Source organism: Sinocyclocheilus grahami, unplaced genomic scaffold (genome assembly GCF_001515645.1).
Source record: "Sinocyclocheilus grahami isolate Dianchi unplaced genomic scaffold, SAMN03320097.WGS_v1.1 scaffold159.1, whole genome shotgun sequence".
NCBI classification, from domain to species: domain Eukaryota; kingdom Metazoa; phylum Chordata; class Actinopteri; order Cypriniformes; family Cyprinidae; genus Sinocyclocheilus; species Sinocyclocheilus grahami.
Genome location: NW_015505338.1, coordinates 1,680,114 through 1,693,594, shown reverse-complemented (window position 1 = coordinate 1,693,594; position 13,481 = coordinate 1,680,114).

Sequence of the window (13,481 nt, the reverse complement as noted above, 5' to 3'; positions counted from 1 at the left end):
CCCTTCCTCTGCCTCCCTGATGCGCTGAGTGTTTGGCTAGCTTACAGTATGCTTACCCTTCTGATTTTACAATCATGCTGCAGGTCGAGCCCCCTCTCGTCGAGAGCTGGGATTGTGCTCCCTCAGCCAAGGTAAACTACTGCTAGACGTTCCAGCACTGGAACATGCTGTAGGTCGAGCCCCCTTCTCGACTGAGGACTAGGTGTGTTGCTCCCACAGCTAAGTAAATTATTGCTAGCTGTTCCAGCTTTGGAACATGCTGCAGGTCGAGCCCCCTTCTCGAATTGAGAACTGGGTGTGTTGCTCCCTCAGCTAAATAACTGCTAGCTGTTCCACCATTGGAACATGCTGTAGGCTGAGCTCCCTCTTGATTGAGAGCTGGATGTTTGCTCCCTCAGTTACAGATTTACTGCTAGCCACTCCAGCATTATAGCCTTAAATTGACTTGATGACTTCTCAAGACATAGCGTTTTGGAGATGCGCTATTTCCATCTATGGGCTGCTCTTTCAGAGTGCCACGCGAACCCCTAGAATGGTATTTCTAAAATCTACATAGCTGGTAAATGTGCACGTTATGCTTTGTTGGTTCCCTGAGTAGGGAATGAGACACTGCGTCCTCTAGGTTTCTTGCCATGCTGCGGACGCAAGCTTCAGACGAAGAAGTGAATGATGTGTGCTCCCGGCGCCTATTTATACTATAGTCGCACCGGTAGTGACGTCATGGCTGTCGCCGGCCAACGAGTTGGTGTTTTTTCAATGTATGCTTCAGACACGGGTCACGACAAGGCATTCCCCCATAGCGACCCCCAGATGACGCAGTGTCTCGTTCCCTACTCAGGGAACCATGGTTACATAAGTAACCTGAGACGTTATTTATTAAACAAGCCCTACCAGGTCACATTACATGCAAACTAAGAATATTGTAGAACCCACCTTCACACACACCATGGTTGGTCAATTATGTACAATGCCTGCACATTATTGATCAAGCTACTTTTCAGTCATTACCTTCAGCAAGTATGAAAACAGTAGAAAAAAGCTAAAACAATGATATTTTAGCCAATTTAGATGGAATCAATTGAATCAACATCAATTGTGATGGAAATATGTTATGCAATAGCCTCAGAAGGAGTCAAAAGGGTATGTTCAACATATAATGTTCAGAAAAGTGCAGACTAAGGATGCTCAGATCAAAGACCGTGTCCCAATGATTAAATAATCTATACTTACCCAAAAAGTGCTTAAAACAGTAGAACTAACAGTCATATGACAAACCAATGACCAGATCAGTATAACCAATTACAGTGAAGAAGACTTGAGGGACATTGATTTTTACTCAACTACAAGGTATAAATGTTCACGCATCCTTCTGTTCAGGGATTCTCTCTTGGTTGTTGTGACCAGTGGGCTCCCGGCCGTGAATAAACTTTAATTCCTGCAAAGAGCAACTTGGGAGTGGTGTCTGGTAAATGCTGCACAGCTGATAAATAGAAGTATTAAAGATTCTATGCTCAAAAGACCACCGCAAAGACAATGATAGTGTTGGAAGACTATAGAGCCGTCCTCGGGCTGAGGTAACAGCATACAGCTGAGAAGGGTGATGAGAGTGTATAGATGCTAAAGACCTGTGTGCTTATGTGTGATTGAGTTAGTGATAGTAGCTTCTTGAAGGGACGCCATCACCATACTTCAGGGAAGTATTGAATTATATTGTAATTATTCGAGGAATTCCGGGAATTAGCTCGATACTGTAGTTATTTGGATTGTATTGTAAGTATTCGGGGAATTCAGTGAATTAGCCAGAGATACTGTAGTTATTTTATTAACAACTGTAGTTGTTTGAATTGTCCGTGGTGAAGTCAGATTAATATTGGAAATTTCCACTACAGTTTTGGTGAGCCAGCCAGGAGGCCTGAGGATTTCCTCCCTTCATCAGCGGGAAACGGAAGCTTTTTCTCCTCTTCTATGATTAATTTAAAAGCATAAAATTAGACATTTTCCTCAAATCTCAAATTGAGTTAAAAACCCGCCAGAGGAGGGACAGATCCTTGTACGGCCTCAAAGAACTTGTAAGTTAAGACAGACTACAACTTGCCCTTTGTTTGAATGAAAATAATATTTTATTATTATTATAATTATAATATATACATGAAAAACTGAGATCTCATAAATATAAATTATATGAATTTTACTAAGAAATTAAATATTAATAGATTAATATTAAATAGAGTAAGGAATAATTAAATAGACAAAGGAAATATCCTGTATCCTAAGAATGTATTAATTGAATATTATATTTTTACATATTGATATTGATACATCGTTGTATAAATGAGTACATATACTGTACTAAATATCTGAAGTTGGGTGACCAAGAAAAAATAAATAGTATTCACTCTATGTGAAGAAACTATATTCCTAATCAAACAGAAATGTGTAGAAATATAGAAATGCATTGAGCCACTGAAAAGTAGTAATATTACTAATATTGCTACTGTTTTACTTCTTACAAACAAGAACTTGCTTGCTTTCACATTGAGGGGACACTAGATTCAATGGTGGTCAAAATTGAAAAAGGGGTATTTTTACTCATGCGGTTCTCTGAGTGTTTCAATTTCTAGAAGAAACCAGAAAGCAGTTGCCTTCAAAGAAGCAGATGTGGATAGACTGGACACTGTTCACAAGTGGTGGAGAGAGACAGAGCAGCGGGCAGAGCAACAGAAACAACAACAACAACAACAAAGAGAATCCCAACAGTGCAAACCACAAAATAGAAACAGGAAGATGAAGATATGGCATGCAGAAGACATTGACCTTCTCCCTGCAGACTCTTGACCAATCAAACAGCCCAGACAACTGCAGCTGAACAAGTGAAGGTCCCTTCTGCCCCAATCCAGGATGAGGAAAAGAATAAACCTGAAGACATGCAGTGACACAGAGACTGATGAGCCACTGGCCTTGCTGCGGGAAGATATAAACAAATTGTTTCAATATGCAAGAAAAAAAAAATCTGACATGTTCACTTTATCCCTGCCTTCCAGACAAAAAAGCATCACAGTCAGGGACCCCGAGGAGGAAAATATTAACAACATCCAAGTCCAGACTGGGGAGTCAAGAAGCTTTCAACCTGTTGATGCTACAGTTTCCTGGCACATCTGGCTGGAATGACCTTGGAACATAGAGGAACTCTGAAATGTGGCTGCTTGCACTTCCAGATTTAGTGGAGCAGTTTATCAGAGCAGTGGAGAACATCGATATCACATACAGACCCACAGGCCAAGACTGGGCAGCTATCTTCTGAAGCTGAAGGTGATGCTTTCAATCCAAGCACTATAAGAATGAATGATGCAGGTGCAGAGGGAACTGACACTCCAGGATGGCAGATCACTTGCAACAGGATGATTACCAGAATGATGATGATATACCCTACATGTCCTGACTGGGGAACAATCGCTAAAAAAAAAGAAAAAAAACAGAGATGATGAGTGCTTACCATGCACACCCAAAACAACTGTTGATGAAAGTGCGCCAGAAGGCAGAAGGTACTGATAACAGAGGCATACTAAAACACCATTTTGTGAATGGACTCCTCCCTGATATGCAAAAAGCAATAAGACTGACTTGCATCAGCTGGGAGGCATGAACTATGGAGTCCAGCAGCAGACCAGGCATCAAAGGCTGAGGCTTAGGTCAATGTACTGGGAAAAGAAGAGGAGGTCACAACACTCAAGAAGACCACCAGAGTATGCCATCTCCAAGAAACCATCAAGGAGCATCATACCAGTGGAAAACTGCTGCCGAACATTGTCACAATTGTGGTGAGGGAAGACATTGGGCCAAGGATTGCCCAAGATAGAGAAAATATAATCTCACATGTGAACCAACTCCTCCTTTCCTTAACAACCCTTGGTTTCCATCATCAAATGTGAGAGACCATGAATAGGATAAGGCGGGAGACACAACCAAAACAACTTCTACAAATAACTGATAACCCAAGGCAACATCCAATAATGACTATTCATGTTGAAGGACTTTCCTTACCTTTTTTGGTGGACACTGGTGGCACATATTCTATGATCACTGCAGAGACCGCTTTAAAATCTCCAAATTTAGCTTATTCTGGCAAAACACAAACAACATGTGGGTTATCTGGCATACTATTGGTTGATAAGTTCACTATGCTTTTAAGGGTAACAAACATGGTGAAACAGGTGAACCATAATTTCCTGGTTTCTGAAAGATGTTCTGTAAATTTGTTAGCTAGAGATTTATTGCCCAAATTGGAATTGATCATTTGCATCAAATAATGGTTTGAAGTGTGCAATTCCGAAGGTGCATTTGTGCAAATTAAGCCAAACTGATATTAGAATTGGGTTTTAACTCTTTCTTTTGATCCATACTGTACCTATCAAGAAATATTGCCAGATTTAGAAAAGCCACCTCATCTGCATTGTATCTCATGGTTTGTAGGCCAGGATAGGAACAATGTATATGAGGAGGAATAGATTATATATTGATTTTCTATTGCTATCCCAGCAATTATCTGCATTCTGTTAAACTAACACCTGCTCAGTCTGCTCTCTTACATTAGACATCAGTCCAGCCCTATGTCTAGTTATTTCCCTAGTGGGAAAGAAACATGGTTCAGGGGCCAATGTGGGGGTTTGGCTCATTATCCAGTAAAAAAAAAACAAAAAAAACTGGGAACTGGACTTGGGAAAGTAGTAGGAAACACTACATCTACCAAGAGGGGGTCAAAGTGAATCCTGTAATGCAGGCAATCGAGGTTCACAGGCTGTGTAGTGAGGAGAGAAAAAAAAATATTCCAAAATTGCTTCATATTTATTGGTAGGCATTCCAGACACTCAAAAGTGCATGCGGCATTAGTAGAAAAATTGAGAATCCAGCCACAATCTCCAATTGAACCAAATCCTTTTACAATTTTGTCTGAAGTGCCTAACAATGTCATTGATTTACAGTAGCAAATGCATTTTCTTCTAATTTCCAGTCCACCCAGACGATGATGATCTGATGCTGTGTTCTCCCAACAAGCCACCTGTGAGACCGATCTGCGTACATTACTGGAGTTTTTAGCAGAGAATGGTCACAAATGGTCAAAATAAAAACTACAGTTAGTACAGCAGGAAGTTAGGTACCTTGGTCACCTCATTTCAGAAAAAGGTCATGCGCTAGGAGTTGAACAAATTGAAGCAGTCCAGAAAATACCTGCATTCCGTTACAATACCGAAAATACCGAAACCCGTTACAAAATCACAAATTACAAAATCACAAATTATGTAATTTCTGGGAGTTACGGGATATTGTAGGACATGGATCCAAAACTATGCAAAATTTCTAATTCTCTACTAACAGCAGCTTAGGTTTGACTATTCAAAACCTTTGAAAGTGAAAGTGATGTGGCAACCCATACTTGGAATTACTGCTCTGCATTTATGCCATCCAAAGTGCACACACACACAGCAGTGAACACACACCCAGAGCAGAGGGCATCCATTTTTTGCTGCTGCACCCGTGGAGCAGTTGGGGGTTCAGTGCCTTGCTCAAGGGCACCTCAGTCATGGTATTGAAGGTGGGAGAAAGCGCTGTACATTCACTCCCCCCACCAACAATCCCTGCCGGTACGAGACTCGAACCCGCAAGCTTTGGGTTACGAGTCTGACTCTCTAACCATTAGGCCACGATTTCCCCACTTTGGAGCTCTTCGTTTCCAGAAAATTGGGGTTCATGCCGGCAGTTCTAACACAACCCCATGGAAATCATTATCAACCAATCGAGGATTACTACAAATGATTAGACACTGTTGTATGTGGAACACCACAGTGCCTTCGTTCGGTAGAAGCTATTTTTGTGTGCTCAATCTTGGTGATATTTCACCCTTTAACTGTTTGTTCCACATGTAGTGCATGCTCTGCTGGTGCAGTCATTGCTCATTTGTTTCAAACCAGTGAGTTTGTTTCAAACTGCTGAAGTCACGTGAATGGTTGCTGGTGCATAGGCAGAAATCCCACCAGCGTTAATAGAAATTTAAAATATGGCTAATAATCAGGAGAGAAAACGTTGGTCAGAGGGGGGTACAAAATGGAAAGATGGAGTATGGAAAGATACAAAGGTAAAAAGGCATTTCCTACCAAAACAATTGTATCCAAATTTTGCTAAATGGTCTCATGGGGCAGAACATGCCTCAAAAATTGGCAATGGATGATCTAATTGGAATTTCCTGGGAGGCCCCAGGATTTATAGTTGTGGCAGAGAAATTCTGTTAGAACTGTTACATCTGTGCAGCGAATAACTTGGGAAGACGAAGTAAGCCACAAACTTACTCCGCCCACCCCACACCAGAATTTATTTTTCAGCACTTCAGTGAATTGACACCAGGCCAAGCTTATAAGTATTGTTTTGTAATTGTTAACATGTTTTCAAAGTAGGCTGAGTATTTCCCAAGTATAAAAGCTGATGCTACGGCTGTAGAAAAAGCCTTAATAGGAGAAGTTATCCCAAGGTGGTCCCAAGGGGTACCAGAAAGATTATCTAGTTATAATGGGACACATTTTGTAAATAAGCTAAATTGGCAAACAGATTAAGAATACATTTGAAAAACCCACTGTGCATATCACCCACACAGTGAAAAGGGTGAATCAGATTTAAAAAACCAAATCATGGCAGAAACTGGAATGACATGGGTTCAAGCCCTCCCAATAGTGTTGATGGCCACGAGAGCCCAAAAATACACAAAGACAGCCCTCAGCCCACATGAAATTCTTACAGGTCGGCCGATGTGAGTGGGAATCGAGCCTCCTCCCCAGGAGGGCCTTGCAGGCATCGATGGACAGTTAGGAAATTATTTGATGTCTTTGACTAAAGCTATCAGCTCTATCCACTTACAGGTGAAAGCCGATTTACTGGTTCCAGGTGATGAACCCCAACATTCCTACAAAGCAGGAAAATTGATCTGGGTCAGAGACTTCTGGAGGAAGGTGTGGCACTGTCTAAGGTTCTGACCATATGAGATCATCCCGACAACCAACACTGCCATCAAGGTTCCTGACCGTGATATCTGGATATATTTGGACTTCAGCCATCCATCCAACTACACAGACTGTCAACACACTCTCAACAGGTAAATTATTTCTTTCTTAAAATGTCTATTATTTTTAACATTTAAAACTGTAACTGGTTTCCTACCAATCATGTATTTTTCTCTTTAGTTTGAGAGAAAATGTAAGTGTGACCATCTCCACTAAGTAACAAAGATATTGAATTTATGGTCCATATTGTTAGATTTATTTATTTGTATTTATTTATTCATTACTTGGGTTTATGCATAAACATAATATTGTGAAGTGCTCACATACTACTTTTGGCCTTCATAAACAATTGTTTTTTACTTAAACAAATGGAAGGAGGCACATTGCAACTCTAAACTCAACTGTCAATCTCGTCATCTGCAGAGAGAAACTGCCACTCAATCACACCAAAATACACATAATGATGGACTTACTGGCATCATAGAGGGTTTTGAAAATACAGTATTTTACTGGAACCTGGTCTTCATTACACTATTTTCTGTTTCTATTTTTGTTTTACATCTGTAAGTATTTATTTCTGTTCAGTGTCAATTGTCATTTATTAAATGTATTCTAATAATGGTTGTTACTTGTTAGCATGCTGTTGTTGTTGTTTTTATGAAAACCTTAATAGATGCTATAAGATATTGTAAGACCGGACAGATAGAGGGGTAAAAAACACTATAGTAATAAATAATTTATTACTATAAATAATAAAACTAATATTAATGATACAAATATACTAATATTAATGAAAATAAACTATCATTAAAAAGGTTATTTATAGCACCATTAATGAATGAATTATGTATTTATATAGTGCTTTATTGTGTATTGCTGTACACCCAAAGCGCTTTACAATCATGTGGGTGGGGTCTCTCCTCAACCACCACCAGTGTGCAGCATCCACCTGGATGATACGACGGCAGCCACAGTACAACGGCACCAGTGCGCTCACCACACACCAGCTACAGGTGGAGAGGAGAGAGAGTCATAGAGCCAATCAAGTGGATGGGGATTATTAGGAGGCCATGACAGACAAGGGCCAGTGGCGGTAATTTGGCCAGGACACCGGGGACACACCCCTACTCTTTATGAGAAGTGCCATGGGATTTTTAATGACCACAGAGAGTCAGGACCTCGGTTTAACGTCTCAACCGAAGGACGGTGCTTTTTATAGAAGAGTGTCCCCATCACTACACTGGGGCATTAGGACCCACACAGACCACAGGGTGAGCACCCCCTGCTGGCCTCACTAACACATCTTCCAACAGCAACCTAGTTTTCCCAGGAGGTCTCCCATCCAGATACTGACCAGGCTCAACCTTAAATTTAAGGTTCTATATAGCACTTTTAAAGCATGGTTCTTAATGGAACCCTATAAAAAGGGTTCTATTTAGCACCAAAAAGGGTTCTGCTATTGTTACAAGCTGAAGAACCCTTTTCTGGTACTGTTTAGAACCATTTTTCTTAAGAGTGTGGGAGTTACCTGATCTAACCTTTAAATTTAATTTTATTACTGTAACCTAATGTATAGGTTGATTATATCGATTCAATTAGATGTTACCACATGAGAAACTGTACACATTCAATGAAAAAAAAAAAAAAACTTTCATTATCATCATGACTAGACATGCTGGTTTTGCCTCAAAGCTGCAACACACCACATATATATTATAGCACTAAAAGTTGAGAGTTACAACACAGAATGAATAGGTCTAGTTAAAAATGAAATCCAAATGAAAGCTAAAGTTGTTCAATTAATTATACACAGAATTGTCAGTGTGACGAGTGGGGCGGGGCCGAGAGCTGTGGGAACCAAGCGAGGCCGGTGGAGTGAAAGATAATGAGGGACACCTGCGCCACTCACCGGTCTCGAGTCCCACGAAGAAGCTCCGGAAGGATAAAAGGAGGAGTGACGACAGTGAAGGATGAGAGAGAACTAGGCCTGGACTATTTATGTTGTTGTTTTATTATGTTTTATGCGGCAGTCATCCGTGAGGGTCTGTGTGATAAAGTTAGAAATGTACTAAATATAAGCCAATTGCAAGACATCAGGTGAGGGGGGGGGGCACCTGGGGTGGCCAGTCAGATTTTAGTAGGGGCCGGTGACACCCTGCCCCGTGTAGCTCTGGCCCTGTTGGGAAGTGAACTAATCATTCATGTTTCCGGTATAGACTGCATACCCTCAGCTTATGGGGAAATGATGTAGCAAAACAACAAATAATTTGGACCAGAAGACTGGGGAGATGAGGTGAACTAACAGACTGCATAGCCTGTGGCCTGTTGCATGAAGCTAGCTGAAAAAACCGCAGAGTTTCAGAGTAGATTTTGAGTTGACAAAATCAAACAAATCCAACCTGGTTTAGATCATGATCACCGGGCTCACAAAGCTCAATATAGGCCTAAACGTTCTCTGTCAACTCAAGAGTTTGAACCAGAGTTTGTGATAAACTCTGGAGTGCATGCACCTGAACGTGTGACAAGTGCAGCAAACAACCAATCACACGGAAAGTGGAGAGCATCAGCAAAGCGTCATTGGATTCACTTCTCACGAGAGTCTGCGCAGTTATCTTTTCTGCTGAAGATTAAGATATATTATTATTAAAAATAAATTTTAATGCATTTACAAGGCAGGAATAAACACTTCTGCAGCAGCAAAAGTTTGAGAAGGCAGCAGAACAAAAATATATGACTATGCAAAGGAATCAACTGAATTACATTTTTTTATATATATATAGTTTCACACAGAGCTCAAAAGGAAAACATAAGTTTAGTCATTTTAAAAGTTAGATATATTAAAGCTTATCTATATGTATATTTATTTTAATTTAAATGCAAAACTTAAAATTAATTGCCCACTTCATATAATAATTATATGAATATATAATTATATTGGTAAATTGAAAAGGTTTTTTTTTTATTTAGTTAAAAAATATATATATTGTTTTTATTCCATAAAAAAAATATGTTATTTATTATCATGAGTTCTCTCTGTTTTCAGTTTCTGATTCTGTAATTTTATCCGGTTCTTCTAAAGAATCTCCGCTTACAGTTGAAGACATTACAATGAATTGGAAACACCATGACAGATTGAATGTATATGAGATTATTAAGGGTAAAGTCTATGTAAAAGGACAGAATCCAGAGTACAAGAACAGAACTGAAAGCTTTCCTGAGGAGTATATGAGAGGAAACTTCTCCATCAAACTCAACAACCTTCAACACACTGATTGAAGCAGGAAAGTACCAGTGCTCCATCATAAAGGAATCAGTAATTCTGCGGAGCTACTTTTCAAAGTTTCGTGGGGGGTTCGCTCGTTATTTTTTTCTTATATAATAGGGGTCCTATTATGCCCTTATACAAAGTCTTGATTTGGTTTTTGGGGTGTACTAGAATAGGTTGTAATGCTTGATTGTCCCAAAAACGCATTATTTTTCACATATTTTAAATTTTTGCTGCGCCTCTCTTCCCAGTCTATCTAAAACGCCCTGTTTAGTTCCTGCTTCGATGAAGCCCCTCTTTACAGAACACAAAATGTGCTCTGATTAGTTGGGCCCAGTGCAATTTGTACAGTGTCCCAACTTTTTTGGAATCGGGTTTGTATATATATATATATATATATATTTGTGGAAACAACATTGTTATAAAAACTGGAGGAAGTCTTTAATAATACATTTTTTGTAGTTTTTAGTGAACCAATTAATTACATGAACAGTTATACTAATCCAAATAGCCTACTTAATTTAGCAAACAAGCTAATATTGCTTTGGTTAATTTTGTTGTTATTATTAATTAAATAAATATAGGACTGTATTTCATATACATCTCCATTTGGAATCCAGAATCGGGCCAGTACCAGCTAATTGTATAATTTATGCTGGCGTGATTGTGGCCCGATGCAGGCAGTGTCGGCTCAGTTAAGGCAACCGGACTCGGGCCAGCATACTCGGGCCGATTCTGGCGCGTCATTCACTCCTGTGATCCACAAGAGTCCAACAATTTTGTATACTGTTGACTCTGTGACATTTTTTTCATTTAAAAATTTAACCCAGCAGATGGGTTAGTCCATAAGTTGGGTTAAAACAACCCAGCATTTTTTTAGAGTGTAATATTAAAAAATAAATCAAATAAATATCAAATATTTCCTGTATGTCCTACAAGGTCATCTTGTTTAATTCTGCACTGAGGACACTTTATACACAACAACCTAGAGAGGGGTCCAACATAATTCGAAATGAGACACAGATGATAATAAAAAAATTCCTTGAAATTAAAATTAATAACAAAGTCAGACAGAATCAGAGTACTGTGAACGTGCCTCACTTCAAACTGTAACGGTCTGTAAAGGTTATCATCTGCCAAGCTGGACGGATGCTGAAGGTGAATTTTTGTATTCGTTAATTTGCTGATCTAACATTAAATGTAACTATAGACTTAGACTAATGTTTTGTATTGTAAGTGTATTAAGTTCCCAATGTTTAATTTGATAATTTTCTGTTTGTTAATTAGCACATGAAGCGGTCTGGGTTACAGCCTGAGGTAAAATTATATAGATCTATTTAGTTGTTTAAATATTATTTTCTAAACTTTAAACGCAGTGAAGTGTTTGTTCAAGTAGACTTTGTTGCTTGTGGAAACCTCACGCGAGTATGAAAGGTACTTAAAACTTAAAGACTTAAAAACTTGTATTTGTACTCTTGAAGACCAAAGAACCTTTGTTCACCAAAGATGAAATTTCAGTCTGGCAGAATTTCCTGCACACTTCACCTAAATGAACTGTAGAGGCCAAAATGAGCATTGTGAATATAAGAGCCTCACATTACATTTATAACAATCATTGTTAATGTTTGAATTGTATTTCAGGGCAGTTTGTGAAGACAGATAATCAAGAGATGTTGTGAAAACCTGTACAGAAGTCAGTTCCAGTTCCAGATCCACCCTCCACACAAGACCTCTCTCTCATATGGATTGCTATTTACTAGCATAGTATGTGTTCTCTTCAGACTTAGGTGCATGCAGATATTACTCAGGGACATGAACACTTGAATATTGCAAGAATAGGGAAAGTAAGAATTACTTGTATAATGTTTATTGCTTAAACATAAAAAATACATACTGTATATTTTTACTGTTTTTTGTTTTGTTTTCCAAAGCACCTAAAAGTCAATTCACACCGCCATACTCCAACAGAGTGAACACACTGTCCAAACAAAACAAAATAAGCATGTTTTTTAAAAGTTTTTGTGGCAGTGTGAACTGACCATAATGCTGTATGTTAGGTGTGAGATTCATTGAACTTGGATTGCTATAATACATCTATTCATAAGTGCACCAGTTTGAAGCACAATTCCCTGCACATTTGCTGTATATCCATAAAGTGATATCTTGGTCATAGTATTCTTTCGGTGGTTAACTAACTGACTAAGACAGTCTCTCGCTGCCACCTGCTAACATAACAATGTAACCTGCAATGAACGAAGCCCAGGCTCATCACAATTAAAAGAACCAAAGACTTAAACTACTTCAGTCGGTGCGCATAGAATTGATTTAATACACAAGTTTCACAATTTGAGTTTAATTATTGAAATAAATTAACTTTTCCACGACATTCTAATTTATTGAGATGCACCTGTAGATTTTTTTTTATTTTTTATGGTGATTTTGCATATGATTTTCAATTAATTATTTGAAGTGAGTTGGTTAAGGGCGTGATTAGCTGATGTAGCATTGTGGGAGCATGTGATTAGTTGATGAATTGTGTGCATGGTTAATGATGGCTCTTAAATATTTAAATGCAATGTGTTGAATGCCAACTAAGACTTGCATATTTGTGCATAATGTTTTGACCCTGGATGCTTACAGAAGGATAATCTTTTATTTATGTGCTAGAAACATGAGCATTCATAATTTTTGTTGGTTCATGCTGAACTGGTGTTGATAAATGTACTCTTTATATTAATAAGTCAATTCATTTGATATCGTCACTGTTTTTAAGTTGCATTGTTTGGAAATTGGACAATTTTTCAGTGTCCAATTTCCGTTTGATTTATTATGAAGGTAAATCTATAAAATGAAAACATTTACATATATGTAGATTTAATTTATTTACATACAGTTTGAGTAAACAGTAATATATTCTGTGAAAACGTTTAAGTTTATTTACTTATATGCAATGTATGTGAAAAATATTAAAAAGCGGGCAAAATCAAATATTTAATATATTTTTAAAATATATTTCAAAATATATTTACATATGTTGTATAAAATATATTTTCTTCTATTTAAATTTAAGATATTTAAATATATGAAAATGTATTTATTATCAATATATTTTAATCTATGTGACTTCTGAATGGGATTGGCGAAATCACGGGGGGGGGGGCAGGACCCCC